The sequence below is a fragment of the Tympanuchus pallidicinctus genome, unplaced genomic scaffold (genome assembly GCF_026119805.1).
Source record: "Tympanuchus pallidicinctus isolate F22 unplaced genomic scaffold, pur_lepc_1.0 scaffold34, whole genome shotgun sequence".
Lineage (NCBI taxonomy): Eukaryota > Metazoa > Chordata > Aves > Galliformes > Phasianidae > Tympanuchus > Tympanuchus pallidicinctus.
This window is the reverse complement of record NW_026294752.1, coordinates 989390-1008501: the sequence shown is the minus strand read 5'-3', so window position 1 is coordinate 1008501 and position 19112 is coordinate 989390. Positions and strand designations below refer to the sequence as shown.

The 19112-nt window shown below is 37.2% G+C and overlaps 1 protein-coding gene and 1 long non-coding RNA gene across 3 annotated transcripts in view; one reads left to right on the top strand and one right to left on the bottom strand.

Moving 5' to 3' along the window:
- SUGCT (succinyl-CoA:glutarate-CoA transferase) overlaps nucleotides 1–19112 on the bottom strand; it is a 330926-nt gene that overhangs the window by 173110 nt on the left and 138704 nt on the right. The gene's annotated exons all lie outside the window — the stretch shown is intronic.
- LOC128088467 (uncharacterized) overlaps nucleotides 11359–19112 on the top strand; it is a 166038-nt gene continuing 158284 nt past the window's right edge. Inside the window, exon 1 of the long non-coding RNA XR_008210265.1 lies at nucleotides 11359–11734. This is a non-coding gene — a long non-coding RNA (uncharacterized LOC128088467). The remainder of the gene's footprint in view (nucleotides 11735–19112) is intronic.

Below are 19112 nucleotides of genomic sequence, written 5' to 3'. Positions count from 1 at the left end.
TGGCAAGTGTTAGAATCAAGCTCCAGACTGATTTTGGAACTACCAGACTCCGACAGTTAAGTCTGGATGAATGTTTGCACATCCTTGCAAGGTGCCGAATGTCTCCTGGCCATAGAGAAAGCCTCTCATTTCTCTTTGACTCTGTGCGCGGTGCTGCTAACACGTCAGAGCAGGCCAACCACACAGTCTGCCACAAATCCTGTTGTAAGACATTAAATTAACTTTTACAGTAAGTGGATCGTAGCACCCCCTGCGTTTTGCAGCAGACTCTGGATAACTCCTGTGCAGCACGCTGAAGAATGACTCTTGCTCTAACCACTAAAAGCAAGCAAACCTCACTCTTTGCCTAATAAACATTTCCTAGCACAGTTCCATCAAGAATGTATCAACAACACCACTGTTCTACTATGGCTTTGTCCTATAAGCAAAGGTTGATAAATGTTATAAATTCTGAGATTCAGCAGCAGCAAATATTTGAAGACAACCATTACAATCCTATTTCTTTTAATTTCATAACCTTGAATCAAGAATATAGTCCCTAAGCCATTCTATTGTTTTGTTGCTTACGGTATCATAAACTTTAAACCTGTTTAAATTATTCTTTGCCATCTAATGGTTGTCAGTTTTTCAGAAATAATATAATCTGTATCACTTCTTTAATCAAAGAAAGAAGTGCTGCAGCTCAAAGATATTGAGAGCAGTAGAGAAAACGGATGAGGAGCCACACAGATACGCAAAGCCAAATGACAATTTACGTATGGCAAATAAGTCATTTAAAGTCATTAAAAGATTATTTTTGCAGTCAGATTTGATGTTTCTCTCCTTTATGCTGCATTTTACTCCAAAACTGCTGGCTAAAGACACTTATTGGTGAGAAGAAGTAATGGGTTAATAAAAGATGGTATGCTATTAGATAATACTTCTACAGGTTTGCATCTGAAAGTCATAACATAACCTTCTATTTCATGTGTCACTGTGACAGAAGGTTTTCAAGGCAGAGTTCTTGAAACTGCAAGATGTTAAACAGATGTACTGTGCAGCCTTCCAGATTTAAATTATGAGAACTGCACTGGCAGCCTGTGTGTTGTATCCCCATTTTTTCCCCTTATCAGCTTAGGATGCTTTAAATAAAACCGTCTGTTTTATGCACTTTTTAAAATTTGATGCAATGCACCCTAGAAAGCCATGCTTCTTTATGCATCTGCTCTCCTCTACTTTTTCAAATCAGACAAGAAAAAGTTATTCTAGATACATCTTTTAGGCAGGGAGATCTCTCCCTTTTTCCTTATTCTGCAAGTATGGGCAAAGGGATACAATCTGTTGTGTAAAAAACATATCCACTGTAGGAATAGTGAAGAAAGATGGTAGAAATAAGAAATAAACAAAAACAGACCCATTGAAATTTCAGATTGATAGTGCATCTAAACCACTGAAATATTGATAATCTTCTTCCTTTTCAGTTTCAGCTGTTGCTTGCAGTCCAACAAACTGTTATTTGCATAGTTTCACATTTAGTTTGCCTGCCCAGTCAGATGCCATCACTTTTCTCCTTTGACATAATTAACACAACAGTATGTTAAGTATATGGATATGATCATTTCAATCATCAGGGATCTCTGGTACCTCCTAATCCAAATTATTTGTAAAGCATGGTCAACTTTAGAGTCAGGTGACCAGTTACAGTCTAGTTCATTCACTTATCATCCTTCCCTAGTAGATGGAAATTTCACAGCTTCTTTGATCTAAAGCCTGACCATCACCACCATGAAACTTTTCTTTCTCCTATCTGATCAGAATTTCCCTTGCTGCAACTTGTTCATTGTCTCTTCTGTCAACGTGCACTTTTGATGCTACAACTGTATCAACTCAATGCAGCACAGAATGAATGTTTCTGAGAAGGAAACATTGCTGCCTCACATTCAGCATGTTGTTCATGAGAATCCTCAGGTCTTCCTCCATAAAGTTGCTTTCTATTGAGTCAGGCCCTCAGCTGTTCTGTTGCACATGGTTTTTATATCTTACATCAAGTCTGGGACTTCACATCTGGTCTTCCTGAACTTCCTGAGATTCCTGCCAGCTCATTTGTCCAACCTGTGAAAGTTCCTCTGAACAGCAGTCAGACTCTCTTAGAACATCAACTATTTTCCCTAATTTGGTGTCATCTGCAAAGTTTCTGAAGTTAGCTCAGTCCCATTCTCCGGGTCATTAATAAAGAGATTAAACAGCACTGGCATCAGCATGGGCTCTGGGAAAACAAGACTATGGTATATCCTATTGGGCATACAAAAGCTAAATACACAAAATGTACTGCATGTTCCATGCATCACTGAATGAAATAAATGAAGTTTCCAATTCATAAAAGTACACAAATCTTTAAATTGCACAAATAATTTTAGGGGAGTCAGCACATTATAATAGCTAGAATTATAATAGCTAGAACTTAACCTACTGTAGCAGCATTTGTGCCTTTTGCATTCATGTGTATCTTTTAATTAACATTGCTGTATTGCTCCTAGACAGCGCAGACTAACCATCTGAGTCAGTTGCTACATAAATAAACGTATGAAAACTCTTTACTAGAGGAATAATACACAAAATCCAATAATACAATTGAAAATATTAAATATAATTAAGTTTACACCATTACACTGTAACAAAAGCATGAGTAGTCACACTACTGCAACACTGCATGATGACAATGCAGGTTGATGAACTCGGGTCACAAATGCTCAGGTACCTTTCAGATTCAAGTCCCTGGAGCTCTCTGAATTCAGGAAAAGTCCAAAGTAAATACAAGCATGTGGAGATCCCACCTTCCTTTGAAAACACATCCATAAATTGTGCATTACTACAATGGACTCTTTTCTGGCATTGAGCTACTCAGGAACAAGAAAGCATATCCCAAAAGCCATGCTAAAGGGCTCATAAAATATTCCTGCAGAAATTTCTCTCTCAGGTGCTATTCCCTTTTGATTCCACTTGGAATCAAGAAAACGCGCCCAACTCCCCAAGAACTTCTTGCATCCACATGAACAAATCAACAAAAAACTTCTGCCACTGCATGCAAACTATGAAGACAACTCTGCCGAAGCTTTGAATTGTGTACCTGATCAAAAAGACACACTTCACACAATCTAAGAAAAATTTTATGCCTAGAAATGAGTGACTCAAAAAAATGCTTTTTCTACTTTGTCATCTTCTGTTACCCATCTCCCATCTCATCATCCATGTTGATATATGGCACAGTAAAAACAGTACCAATTCAAAAAAACAGGATAGTGTTTTTAAATGTGAAATATTTAACAGAGTTCAAGTCAACTGAAAAAATAAATAAATAAATAAATAAATAAAGTAAATGCAACCATATCAAAAACTTTTATTACTTCCACGATGCAGAAAGCTGGATTGTGAGGTCAGTCAGATTTTGCATCTGAAGGCTGAATGTTCACAATTTTTTTTTTTTAAAGTAGTTTTTTACAGAAAAATCTGGAGCTTTGGCATAAAGCTCCCAAAGTGCATGGAAAATGCTTATGAATATTTTTGGAGTGCTAAGCGAGCAAAATTTTAGAAAAAGAGATGAATTTTATTCATGGCATGAAGTTACTTCTTAAGATTCTAAACGTCAGAGCTATGTGAATAATTGTCAGCCAGTCTCAGGGTAGAAGGTCCCTTCCAACTCTAAGGATTGTATGATCCTAAAAATTAGACCAACCTGAATTGGAGATCATGGGAAAAAATAATAACAAAAAAAAGCTTTTTGTCCACACCGTGAACAGGAAGAGCAGATCTTGCTTAGGTTTCTCGAGGTGTTCAAACTGAACCAAAACCAATTCATACATCCGTCCTGTGAACCACTTCTAGACTTCTTCCATAGACGCCCTCCCTGCTCTGCTTGTCCAAAGGAGGTGCTGGCAGGTCTCATGTGGTTTTCAGCTCGTTAGATCAGAAAAACGGAATGACTGAGATTAATGCAACCTCAGTACTGATAGCATTCCTCTTCTCAGAGTTTTCTAACTTTTAAGCTATTAATATAGTCTCTTTTTCACTTTAATAGTCTCATGGGCTTAACAGAGCATCATAACATTTACACCGTTGATCATCCCCATGAGTCAGAGAAAACATTTCTTCAGATCTCCCTTTTGATCTGAGATGTAGTATATTTAACAGAAAATACTTCACCATCTCCTTAATATTTTGTTCACATTTAAGCTTTTGACAATATTTAAAGCTGCTGAATTTGATGCAAATTACAAATAATTTCCTTTGTACCTGAACCATTCCCCTTATGAATAATTCACCAAAAAATATCAATTCTAATGAATGCAATTGTTAAAAATAAAAACAAGAAAACTAAGATAGAATACAAAAAAAGCAAACAAACAAAACATTTTTAAAAATTGCAAAAAAATCCACCCCTTTTAAGCTATATTTTCACCTATCAGAAGAAAGTCAGGACCATACATCAATTTCTGCAAGGAAGCAGTAAATAAAGGTTTATCAGTTAAATATTTTTTACTAGGAAGATACATGCCTGTATGAGGCTATGCATATTAGGAAAAATGCTTTCTTTTGGTAACAGAAAACATCGTGAAGCCAGCAAATATATTTAGTACTCTGCTCTCCTGAGAGCAGCTGCAGTGACTCCACAACAGGAGAATTAAAGCAGAATGGGGTGAATTTTATCACTCACCTGAACCAATTAAAACACAGAGCTACTAAATAGAGAAATCACAATGATCTCTGTAAGCCTATGGTTGGTGTTTTTTTTTAATCACTCAGTTTTTGAACAAATGTTAAAAGTACAGATAAAGCAGGAATTTGGGACACAACAGCTTTGAGGAGATTATAACATACTTTGATTACCATAAAGAAAAATAAAAAGTTTTATAAGCTATAACAAGTTTCACATTACCTTTCATTCTCTATCATAATTTCAAATATAGCTAAATCAAGCTGCAGTCTATTTTACATGCAATTTTAGCCTATTCCAGAATAACAGGCAAACGTGGTATTTTCATAAGTAACTGCACACAGCAGCAGGCAAGACTCCTCTGCAACAAGACTGTGGGCTGTAATTGGTGAAATAATTCCTAGCCATGCTTTCTGCATAGCAATTACGAGTTTGAAACTTGTATGTATAGATTTTACACTTCTGTATAATATTCATTTCCTCTCATTTGATAAAATGATGCATACAAATGCAGTAAAAAATGTTCGTGACAAAAGTTAGACAGAAATACAGAACAAACAAAAAAAAAAACAACCAAAACCCAACTGCTTCATTTGAAAAATATAAAATAGATTTTTGAATTCTTTGTTAATCCTGTTTTCACCTACTGAGCTGTTAAGACTGAGTAATTAGCACTAGGCTTTCAGTTCTCTTCCCAAAAGCAGCCTGAATAAGCAAATTGGTGACCTAATGTTATATACTCATGCCAAATTGTATTAGTAAGGCTGGTCTATGTACTGGTTGCTTCATCAGAGAGGGAGGAGTGAAGAAAAAAGGTGAACAAACCAATTCTATGGCCATCAGTAGAGCAGTTGCACTGCTTTTTCCACAATACACTCCATTCTCTTTTTAATATCCTCATCATTTGGAGACTGATATTTTATATTACCTTTTAATTAAGGGCATAACTAAAGTATTGTGTTGCAGTCACAGCTGTCACCCTACCAACTTCGGAGATTATTTCAGATGGTCATCTAGACAGTTCAGCTAGAACAGCATCACTGGATTTTGCCCCTTTGACTTGACACAGGTCAAGATGAGGCACAGGCAACCACCTCAGAGAAGGTACATCTACAGTATGATGAGCACATCTGTCTTTCCTTTTGAAGCAGTGAAGGCTTATAGATGCAAAATCTGGTATGTTAAAAAAAAAACAAAAACATATACATATTTTAAAATAGCCAAGCTTGAAAAAGTACTTTGCATTGTGAAATGACAGTAACGCTTCCTTCTACATCCCTTCCTAGATGACTTGTAAAGACACAAACTACCTCCACGTGCCTTCATTTAATGTTTATTTTTCCATCAGTCATATGAAAAGAGAGGTAAAATGTATGCAGTGAGAGTGAATGTGTTTGCATTTTACTCTAAAATAAGAAAAATGACTGGACTGAAGTGTTCTGTAATAGCACATGGTATCACAAGGAATCTATAATTTGCTGTGCTTTTTTTTTAAAACCTGCTTGTGATATAGGACAGAGTTGAGATATTTACTCTATCAGCAGTTACTCTGTTTTTTTCTGTACCTTTAATTTCAACTAGAAGAGCTGTTGCAGGAACATTTTAGTTTTTTTAAATTTGAAAGGATACACCTGAATGTCTCTACCCCCTAAGTTCATTGTCCAAATTTCCTAATATTTTGAGTTTACACCACGAAGATAAGAAATATCATCTCTGTTAACACATTTAAAGCTAACCCTAGCTATAGCAGCCTATTTACTAGTCTTAGAACATATGACAGAAAAAAGGCAATAAAAGAAACATTCTACATTGAGGATATATCTTCAGTGTTTCAAAACAGATGCCTTAGAAAAGTCTCAAGTAGACATTGACATTATAGGCATGTTCTTACATCCTCAGACAAGACTGAAAAATGCAGCAAGTCATTACAGTCAATAGGGATTGCTCTGCAAAGCATTTCCTCTTTCAGATCTATCAGTTTAGGAGGGAGAATAAGCTGTAACAGAACACTGCATCGATGTAACTGAAGTTCCTGCACATCTTACGAAATAGGATAACTTGTATACATAAATATATCAGATCCAGAAAATATCGTGTGGAGAGTGAAACACAATGGGATCCAAAGTTAAATTCTCAAAGGAAATGTTAAAAATAAAGAATCAATAGCTTGAAAAATGCCATGAAAGTGGAAGGCAGTAGCATTAACTCATCTGCACACTCCACAATTTCAGCCTCCCTTTCTTCTGTCAGTACTTTTCAATAGCAACAGACAAGTAAGAAGAAAAAAAAAAAAAATAAAAAAAGGAAAATAAGTTTTCTATCAAAGTGCTCAATCTGAACAGATAACATAGTCCAAAATAGCTCAAGAAAGTCAGTGACAGATCACCAATTCCTACATAAGGCATAGATTAAAGGTCAAAAATGAATCTACAGGGGAAACTGTGGAATGCCACAGATTACTTTATAAAAACCATGCTTAGGATACATTTGGTACAAACAAGAAAGATATGCAAGAACATCAAGAGAAACTACTGGAATAATAAGAAGATAAAGGCCTGGTAACTCCAGAGCCTGAAGGATGCCCTCTTCCTTCAGAAAATGATGAGACTGCCTGTTCCTAGTACCTGTACAAAGTAGTTCCTAAATCCAAGGGATCATCATTACAAAAATTATGCTTCAGTTGTCAGTGACCATTATTCTCTTTTGACATCATGATTTCTCAGGGGTAGGGGGAAGAAGAAGCAAATGGGAATATTTGTTTCATGGCTAGTTTTGTTTAGCCACAAAATCTGGCATTACAGATTTAGTTTAAACACCAAAGTTTCTCTAAAACTCAAAGTCTGTATCTTGCTGATTGGAAGAGACAGCTATAGTCTAGTTGTTTTAGTGAAATGGATAGCCAGAAGCGTGACAAAAAAGAGTAGAAAAATTCCATCTTTCCCCTTTTTCACTTGTAACCCCATAGAATACAGTAGTAGAAAGAAAAATAAGATACGCAGATACTAAATGATGTTTCTAGTTACGTCCACTTTGGATGTGAATTCAGGACTGTGAGAAAAAGCAGTTCTATTGCCTGCTCCATTGGGGAATGTAAGAATACCTTTGGCAGAAGCGTATCTGCAAAGGCAAAATCAACCCTCAGGTACCAAGCCATTAAGGTTGGTAGGAAACAGTTTATTGGACTTCCCATGTCCAACTGACAGGTTCGATAGTCAACAGATAGAGTTCTTCATGGATTAACAATTTCAGGAGAAGCAGCCTCTCCTGTGGTTCTATGAACCAAGGCACAGGCAAGCTTAAGAGGTATTTTTCAATATTACTGCAAACCAACCAATTGGTTGATGACAAAGCTGAAAACAGATTTCTGGAAAGTGAAAAGTAAAGTGCAAAACAAAATCTGAAGTTTGAGATCCCTAAAGCACAGTGAGCCACTGATTATGCACCTTTATGCCATCCTTCTGGATACTAGTTCTCAAATATGAACATGGCAAGCAAGTTCCTTCAAGGGCCTCACCAGAGTTCAGCACTGACTATATGGTCTTCTTGCTAGGTTGGTTGCTTTGTATTGCTGCTTACATTCTCTTTTTAAAGAAGAACTCTTTCTGTAGTGGAAATAACCATTCTGCTGGTCATTATAATTCCAGAAATCACATTTCCTGAATCATGTGTTAAGTATGCCCAATACTTTGTAACAGTTTTGAAAAGAAGTTTAGGTGATACATTTGATCACTAACGCTCATTGTCCAGTCTCTTCTTCTGGACAAAGCCTTGGTTAGCTCTAGAAGATCAGAGATATCCTTGTAGTTTACAGTTTTCAGACAATTTTTTGGGGTGATCTCACACCTCTGGAGACATTCACGGTCAGCTTGGACGGGATGTGAACAACTTGATCTAGCTGTAGATGTCCCTGTTCATTTCAGAGGAATAGGACTAGAGGACTTTAAAGACCTCTTCCAACTCAAACTATTCTATGATTTTATGATTCCATGATTCTATTTCTATGACCAGAGCCTCAAAGAACTGAAGTCATCTTTTTCACACAAGTTTTCACAAGCCCTTTTATCTTAGGAAGCCCTGTGTAGAGGTTTCATTTCAGGATCAGGTTAATCTCTGAGTTACGATGGCTCAGACGAATGCTGGCTGGAACCTCTAAGAAATAGTCTCACACCAAGGACTAAGAAGATGTATTATGGAAATGTCTTCCTCCTGCCACCCTGCTCATTTGTCACAATATTAAGAGGCTTCTAGAAGTCTCCTAACTCAATTCTTCACAATTTTCAGGTTAGTCAGAAAAAGTGGCCTTTAAATCGTAAAGTGGGATGCCAAAACAATAGGGACAATCTGCCAGTAGGATTTTTTGGTTTTTGCTTTTAAAGATGCTTTTTTTACTACTTGTTCTTTCTCAAATATTAAACTGGGATCCTCAGTGTAAATACTGTCTGCTTGGCATCTCAATTTATCTTTGTCTCCTTCTCATGAGATTCCTAAACTTGGCTCAAAATTCCAGCAGTATCATTTTCTTTGCCTTTTCAATGTGTAACTCAAGATCTCCATATATAGTACTACTATTAATCATCTTCAGTGCACTACGTTTGCACTGAGGTGACTCTTTCCTAACAGAAATGTTTATTTTAATAGGCCATTACACACATGTATAAAATTATAAATACATTTTTCTCTTATGTGAGACACGATGTACTTGAGGTGCCATTCTTGACAACCACAATTCAGCTGGGTTACACCAAAGGCCTTTTTGTAAACCTGTTCAAGATTAGGCACTCGTTACGTTGACATACATTTACATGGCTGTTTGGAACTAAAACATTTTTCAAAACACCTGAGATCACCAACAATATTAATCAAGATTTATACTTAAATAGAAGTTTTACCCCCAAAACACATACTACAAAATGTCACAACTTCTGATTTAAATCTATAATTAAATGCTACAGTTGCTAAGTAGCCAACTGAAATTGTGTGGAGAAAATTTCAGCATGCAGTTGACTGCTCAGAGTATTGAAATTCAAATGCTGAGTCAGTTTTAAGCTTAAGATGAGTTCTTCAAAACAGTGGCAACAAGACTTGGCCGCAGTGACCAAGAACAGCAAGGAGATACTGCAGACTTCTTTACAAACTCTCTACTGGAATCATTATAAAACCTACATGAAATCAATTAGGGATGATAAGGAAAATGGTAATAACAGGGAACACTTGCCTGACTAATTAATGCTTTTTTGTATTAGCTGGAAATCTGAACTCCTACTCAGCCTACATACACACTCAAATATTTCTTCTTGTCAGCAAGAAACATAAAACAGTATTTAAAAAAAAAAAATGTTATTGCGTAAGTATAATAACAAGTGAACATTGCAGGAGATCATCTGAAAATATCACTTCTTCTGCAGTAAGTGGTACTCCAAGAAGAACTCAGTCTGAAGAGGGGGAAATCACCTAGTTTCAGGATGACGGAAAAGGGTCATGAACTGAGCTAAGATTTTTCAGTTGAACTGAGTACTCAGAGAAATCAGCTGAAGATCAAAAGATAACCAAAACGTGATCTACATAGTTTCTGCAATTGCTTTGTGTTTGCTTCCTTGCTGGAATACTGTTGTCATCATCAGAATCTCTCAAATGGAAGCAGCTACAGAAATGCAAATTGCTGAATGTCATTCTTGAAAATATTCTAAGTACTTCTGTGCCTGCAAACCAGAACTCATATTGCAAAGCAGCACCGTTTCTAGTTGTACTGATTACAAACCATTCTATTTGAAAGTGAACCACTGTGAGAATACAAGAAAGACTATTCAGAGCAGCAGCTGTGGATCAAGACAAACAGCATGAAAAAGCAACGCTGAGAACCAAGGCCAGCTCCAGAAGAAGAGAAAAGCAAGTCAAGTAAGCTTCGTGATGGCCGCATGATAATTACCCTGATTGGAGGAAGAGTGCAAGGCCAGGAATGACTCATGGCTCTGACTGGAAAAGTGCCTGCATGCACACTTAAGGAGCATTTGTGGAAAGTTTTTTTGACATGTAAAGGCAAGTTAAAAGAGGAAAGTTGTGAATGTAGATAAGGGATGTTAGAACCTGTAATAAATGATTGGGATCGTTCACATCTGAGTCCGTGCCTGGTTGCCACAAACCAGACCAATGACAAATGCTAGCCTTTAGGGTCTCTGAGACAGGAAAGAAAAATTCAACCCATCGCCATGGTCTTCCGTAGGTATTCCATATCATGACATCATGCAATAAAGTGATGGAATTGGGACAGCTGCTAAGGGAGGACTACAGTCTCCAGAGCACTTTGCTACTTCCCGCATATTTCTGGGAGGGAGATACACAGTTACGTAGTGATGCAATGCTCTCTTTTGCTCCCCACTGCCATGCTTGCAGCATATTCGTAGGAAGCTCTTCTGTTCCCATTTGATTTATTATTCTTGATTCCTTTTATATTGTATTATCTCACATTCCTTTACCATTTTTGGTAAAATTCTTTATTTTTATCTCAGTCAAGCAGCAACTCCTCACTGTTCACTGGCTTCCTGTGGGGAGAGGGGGTGGGAGAGGAGGCTAGGCCTTGTCATACAACAAGACAATAAAGAAAAAATAAGTCAGTCCACAATATCTATCTTCATAAATAGACCAAAGAATCACAGAATGGCCTGCGTTGCAAAGGAGCACAGCACTCATCCAGTTCCAACCCCCTGCTGTGTGCAGGTCGCCAACCAGCAGCCCAGGCTGCCCAGAGCCACATCCAGCCTGGCCTTGAATGCCTGCAGGGATGGGGCATCCACAGCCTCCTTGGGCAACCTGTGCCAGTGCCTCACCATCCTCTGATGAAAAACTTCCTCCTCATATCCAACCTAAACCTCCCCTGTCTCAGTTTAAAACCATTCCCCTTGTCCCATCACCACCCACCCTCACAAACAGCCGTTCCCCGTCCTGTTTATTCGCTCCCTCCATGTACTGGAAGGCCACCATGAGGTCTCCCTGCAGCCTTCTCTTCTCCAAGCTGAACAGGCCCAGTTCCCTCAACCTTTCCTCATAGTGAAGGAAAGGTGCTCCAGCCCTCAGAGGGTGACAATTATTTTTGAAAATGTAAAAATACAGTAAGAAGCCCAAACTGTAACTGTTTGCTGGAGGCAGTACAGAGAGAGAGAGAGAGAAACCTGAAATTCAGTTCTGAAATGACAGTGTTTATCATTGACCCTACTATAAATTTTGTTTAGTAAGCAGATACGCATCTACTTAAGAAAAATATCTTAAAATAAATAAAAAAATAAAAAGTTTTCTTAAACATGATTTACATACAGTCGGGAAAGTAAAGAATATCCATGTTCTGCATCATGTATCCACTATTCTGCATCAGGGATTCAGCAAACACCCTGATGAAGAAACTTTTAAACAATCAACTGAGTCAGTCACTTCAGTGTACAAACTCTCTGTTCAGGCTGCAAGGCTTCATAGAATATACATGCACTTAACCATGCCTATACACATAACAGACTTGAGAGTCATCCAACTTTGGATAAATGCAACAACTGACTTAATTAAAAGTTAAATTACAAGACCTGCAAGTTTCACAGCTTATATGAACAAAAGCTCAGTGAGGGATTTCTAAGTTACAAATAACTGAACTCACTACACCCAACTACATCAGGCTAATGTTGGATGGCATTACCTTAAGGAGAGTAAGACATCAAATACAGGTTCTCTGAAACCAAAGAATTGACAGCACTTTAGTGAATGGCAGGGAAGCAATATGCAACTCTTTCTGGGACAGAAACTACTCTAGGAGTTTGAGAGGCATGGGTATTACTGATTCCTGATGCTGAGACCTAACAAAGCCTATGAAGTTTAAAAAATAGATTTTCTTCACTATGCTTTTTGCTGCAAAACACAGCTTTTTGGCTAGTCTCCTCCTAGAAGGGTGTTTCCAAAACAGCCAGGTGACTCTTTGAATTACGATGACTAAAATGTAATTTTTAAACACAATAAACTTTTGTGAAAACAGGTCACTAACACGATGCTTCAGAGAACTTATTCTCCATTACCAAAAAACATTCATGCTACCCTTTTTCCAATTGAACAAATGTGTGAACAGTACCAGCTAAGAGACAAAGTTCACAGACATCTGCATTTTAAAAGAAATTAGAGGAGTTATTAAGCATTGCTTACTTGCTTGCACAAAAGAAATACACAACAAGTTTTAAGTGCATGCTCAGACTTTTTTTCTCTGTCTGGCTTCTCCCTTCTTCAGTGCAGTAAACAAGTTTCAAATGTATTCCTATTTCTCTTAAGTAAGGTATAGTTCCAGGCCTTACTTTAATATTTCTCACTCAAATCACACTAAAAAAAATACATCTTCCTGAAGGGTTATTTCTCTGGTGCTTTCACTTTAGAGAGAGCTATAAAGTATATAAAGCTATACTTTCCAGAAGCATAACTTCCCTGTCCTTACATACTACCTTGAGTCCTAGTTTCACAGGTAAGAAACACAAACACTGGGAAATCTAAGGATAAAACTGCTACGTTAGGTCTTTTTCAAGGATGCTACATTTTAAAGTGACCAAATATGTTTACAAGAGCTTCATTCACCTCCAATGGATGCTGTATGCTTCGCATACAGTGTCACAACACAGGCACTCAAAACAAGTGAGGAGCAGACGTTTAATGATCAGTTTTGAACACTTCTGGCCCAACAAGGACCAGAATACACGGCAGCAGGCAGAAGCTTATCTTTTGCATGCACTGCCTGGGACTTCATCCCTTGTTATTAACAGCCAGCATCTCCAATGCATCCTTAAAAGAAATGGGACAACAAAAATGCACATCCACTACACCACAGTCACTTTTCTGGATCACCTTTCACTACAGCTAAAAATTTAAGACTTCTTGATGTCTCTTTTTGAGCCCTCCTTGTAACATCTGGACGTGGAGCTTCCTCATGTACACAATTATGCAGGCTTTCTGTGTATTATGTGTGAATTGCATACTAGAACTAGAATTTCCATTCTATTTCTTCAAACTGTGTTCCATTCCTTAATGCCATCCACTTCAGAACAGCCTCCACTACCCTAAATTTCCCACGGACCAAAAAGCTTGAAAAGATTTTTAATTGAGTATGAACGAGCTACTTTTGAAGGACTTGGTATGGTTGGTGCATCTCTTCAACCACACAGAATTTAAAAACTGAAGTACCTAATTTGTATTGAAACACCAAGTCTAAGCTAGGCAGTGCACACTTCCAACTTAGCAAAGCAGGCAGGAATGAGTTCCATCTCTGTTTCAAGACAGAATTAAACTGCAGATACCTTTGTGTGTACGCTTCACTTTCAATAAGATGGCATTTTTAAATGGAAAAAAAAAAAAAAAAACATTCCATCAAACATTTCCAACCAGTTTTAGCACTTAATAGACAAACGCAAAATTAAATTTCTCTTTTTCTTTTGCCTGTTAAGAATTACTTCTAGACACAGTGTATTACCTCAGGCTTTCATCCAACTGCCTTTCAGCTAGAGAAACCTCTTCTTGTAAAAGCAAATAAATAAATAAATATCTGCAGCATTATGGACATGAATATAATTTCATTTGAATCAGGATAGCGCTCAGCGGGCCATAAAAGTCTCTTTCAACAAAGAAATAACAATTAAAAACATGTCCCGTAAAATCCATCACCATATTTGTAGGGAGAAAAAAAAAAAAAAAAAAAGACAAAAACAACCAAATAAGACATCAACAGCCACACATGAGATTCTTTAAAAAAATAAATAAAAACACCCTACTATCTTTTTCTGTTCTGTGCATTCACAACACTAGTCAGTTGCAGAAGCTTTCACCAGATGCAAGGAAATTTTTGCCAGGATGTTTTCAAGTGGAACAACTTCCAAAATAAGAAATGAGCTGGAGGTTAATAAAAAAAAAACTACCAGCTTTGTGAGTTTCCACAAATAATAAACTGAAAACGTCAGATGATTCCCAGGTATCAAATATTTTCAATAATTCAATATATTTGAATATATGGTTTCTGGTTTTCTTCCTGGTTTGGGGGGAGATTTTTTTATTTTGGGTTGCTGTTTTTTTTTTCCCCAGGCACATTCAGGAAAATGTCTAAAGGAACTGTAACAGTCTTCTGGGACAGGAAGACTAAGGTTTCTGTAAAAAATGTTATATTAATTTTTATAGTGATGCAAAGTCAGGGAAGGGTTGTTAAGGGATGGCCTCTTGCCACAGGGTGGAGTTTTGTTTTGGTATCCTTTTAGAGTCTGCAGGTGTTTGGCAGGAGCTGAAATCAGGGCCAGCTGTGATATTTCAGCTCCGATATTTCCCTCCCCATATTTCTCAGAAGTGATGCATCAGGGTGATGTCTTACACCTGATGTACTCAACTTGTGTGGTATGACTGTAACTGCTTTGAAAGAGGGGGAAAAAAAATGAGTACCACTGCACGGCTTTCAAATTTATTTTCAGCTGGAAGCATTGATACAGAAAAATTCATCAACAAGCATTGATTTAGTCTGGTAAAACATTAGCTAACAAACTGCTTATAATAGTTTTGGGTTTGTTGCTTCCAATACAAGTCAGTCACTTGATTAAAGTAATGACACTGTATAAGGACTGTGAAAGAAATCATGTTACAAAATCAGGGGAGAATGATGTTTTAAACAAAACAAACAAAAAGCCATTCTGAATAGAATCTGAATAGTTTCTATTAAAATTGCATTCTCTTTTAAGTTTGTTTTGTTTGGAAAACCTCAAACCACATTGTATTTCATACACATGTTCCCCAGAGTATCCTAAATAGGACCATACTGAGGTCACTGGTAAGTTTTTAAAACGTTTTAAGAATTCCTTTAATGTTTTGTACTATCTTGGTCTTGTTAAAAGAACATAGTTTTGTTTTTTTGTTTTTTGTTTTTTTGTTTTTTTTAATAGCTTGAAACAGTTTGTCTATAAAAAGCTTCATGGAAATAGTTTATACTGTACCATTAAAAGTTTGTAACAGTTTTTTTTTTAATATTTCCTCCCTCTCATTTTTAAGAAAACTGTCCCCTTTACTATCAAGTTGGCCCCTTTTTCTCTCAGCCCCTTTAACCATACATGCAGAACCACACATACAAGCACACACTTCTATCCACAGACTGATTTACTTAGCAGTACAACTGCCTGTGGTATCCATTTTAGCTTCACAAATGAATAAATGATTACAACTGGTGGGAAAAGTGGACATTTCACTCCATTCATGGAGTATCACCTGGCACTTCAGCATAGTTGAAAACATACATATATCCATGGCTTTTGGCAGCTTACTGTCAGTATGATTGAAGCTGTAATGACATTAACAATATGTCCTGGGATAAAAAAATGTGTTGTTTTATCTCAGTTTATAGAAGTTATACAAACTCCTCTTGGTCTTCTGAGTTATTTAAAATAAAATAAAATTTGAAAACACAACACACCTGCAGCTGATTAAATTCCATTAGATCATTTCAGTCATCTCCTTTAGTTGGCCCTTCCTACCTCCTTAAAGTTGCCTCCATTCCTCCTCTGTGTTATTCCAACAATTTTAAAGATTCTGTCTCTGGCTGGCTCCAGCTGTGTGCACCATTGGAAGCATCTCTAAGAGCTGAGGTGGCACAAGGGGTCAGTTTCTTCTCCCAGGTAACTGGTGATAGAATGAGAGGCAATGGCCTCAAATTGTGTCAGGGGAGATTTGGGTTGAATATTAGGAACAAACTCCTCTCAGAAAGAGTGGTCAAGCATTGGAACAGGCTGTCCAGAGAAGCAGTGGAGTCACTGTTCCTGGAAGTACTCAAGAAATGTGTAGAAGCAGCACTAAGGAACATGCTTAGTGGACATGGTGAGGATGGGCTGATGGCTGGTCTAGGTTATCTTAAAGGTCTTTTCCAACCTTAATGATTCTGTGATTCTATCTATGACTGGTCACTAATCGTGCCAGATTGTGTTTACAATGAATGATGACTTCATTACAGATTAACAAAGTCTGCAGAGTAGTAGGAAGACAGTGGGAATAAATTGAAAAATGGAATTGCATTCAGATCCTATTCTGCTAGCTAATACCAAAATGGAAGAGCTCAACTAAATCTAAGCACCATCTATCAGAAGTTTATTTATACTGAAGCGCATTGGGCTTGGTGCAAGTATACTTACCCTTCTTTTTATTTATTACAGTATTTTTAAGGCTTTTAATTACAAGCTAAATGACAGCTTTCCTAGAAATGTATTATCTGATCTAAACTGAGTCTGGGGAAAACAATCACAAGCAAATCAAACAAAAACATTTTAATGGATCATTATAGAGAATGATATCGAGAACTCAAGGATTGAGTTGAGTTTTATACATAAGAAATATCTTGCTGCTATTATAGCATGTTCTCATTGGTGTGAGCCGTTCCTTCCCTGCTATAACTGGGACTTCACAGTGCAGAGGACACCTGGATTCCACATTCTCAGATGCTGAGATAGACTTCTCCTTAAACTTAGACAGTGACCCAATGCACTATCAAGGCTTAAGAAACCAAAATTACAGACGAGGTTATAAGAGAGCAAAGCTGTATGCAAGTATGTGTGTTTATTCCAGCTGCATGCTGTCTGTGCAACAGCAAAAGGATGAACAGGTAGAGGACACTCAACAAAGTGCAATGACAAAAAGCTTCTGGACCTGAATGGCCTCTCAGATATTTAAAGATGTGTTGGGGACTTCACTTATATAAAGATATTTACTTACTTTATATGACTTTGCATAAGATACCTTAAGATGTCAACAAATTTCCTATTTCCAGAAATAAAAGGAAAGAAGTGGGTAGGGTTTTTTGTTTGTTTTGTTCAGCTTTGTGTTTTTTTTTCCCTTCACTAAAACAAAGCAACAACAGAAAATGCTTTAGGAAGTGGTCTAGTATTAAATGTGGAGTTTGGTGGCCCTGCCTGTGGTGGGGGGAGTTGGAAATTCATGATCCTTGAGGTTCATTCCAACCTGGGCCATTCTGTGTGTGTGAAAGCAGTATGAGAAATCAAACACAAGTATAACACGCAACATTAACACATACACTCTTATTTCATTTCCAATAGTGATAGGAGCATGGTGACTGAGTGCCGTTTATTTCACAGAATGGTGCAGAAAAGACAACTTTTTCAAGCAGTTCTATATAGAATAAAAAACAAACAAGCCCACCATACACACACAAATCAGTACCACTATCAGTCCTTCTATGGGAAGATGATTTGAATAGCCTTTATTGCAAAGCACTGTAGTACCTTTGTGGACAAGCTAACTCTGTCAGGTTATTTAATATTTAAATGAACTCTAAGTAGAACAGGGTAACTGAGCCAATCTTATTTCAGTCTGGGAGGTTGCCATACCACAACATACGACCTTTTAAAAAGCAGTTTCATAGTGGAACCAACTTCTTACAGTTTGATGCTTTACCAAAAAATCCCCACAGGCCATCTTTTTAATGTTGCCCCAAGCACAGCCAAGACAGCCATGTTCTGAGCAAAATAAAGACTCTAGCTGTATGTTCTTCAAAGCTGAATTTTAATCCCCGTGGAAGTTATGAAGTGAAAAATTTGGCCCATGCATACTCTGCAGCACGGTACTAAATCATTTTAAGGTAAAGGAGTGCTTTTATCTGAGAAAGACATTTCTGTCCTCATGGTGGCCTAATAAGTGTTGGTTTATGCTTCTAAAAGTACAACAAACTTATTTATAACAAATGTATATAATAAACATATTGCTTTAGGATAGAGATTTGCCTGGCCTTTCCAAAAAACTACCATTTGATTTGCACTCCTGACAAACACTTCTTAACAACGGACAAGGGACAGAAAAGTTTGGCTTCCCCTCCTCTTCAGCAGCCAATCATTTCTCGTTACCTACATTATTAGAAATTAATTTTAAGGAGATTAATCACAGAATAGAAAAGCTGGAATTACTGTCTCACTCTTCAAGACAGTTTGTTAGGCCCTTTAACCCAACAGAAGGGGAGGGATCAGTGAATATGCAGATATCCTAACTCTAGCTAAGCTGGTAAGCAAGAATATTGTGCTTCATTTTTTTCCCCCTAAAAACTAAAAATTCTAGTTATCCACATTCTGTACACAAAAGTGATCGATTGTGGGCAACATGAAAGGTACTTTTCTGAATAGATATTCAGAGGAAACATGCAGAAAAGAGAAAATATGTATCTGACAGAATGTGATTACTAAATATTACAGTTTCTTTCCTTCTTTTATCAGACATTTTTGACATGCCATTCAAGACATGGAATACCTATGGTTTAAAACATCATGGCAGCATCTGTGTTCCCAAGCATGTAAATAATTCAGAGATCTGTATTTATTTCTCATCACAACATCTTATTGGTGTTACGCTCAATCCTCAATAAAAGCCTCAAATTCCATTTTAA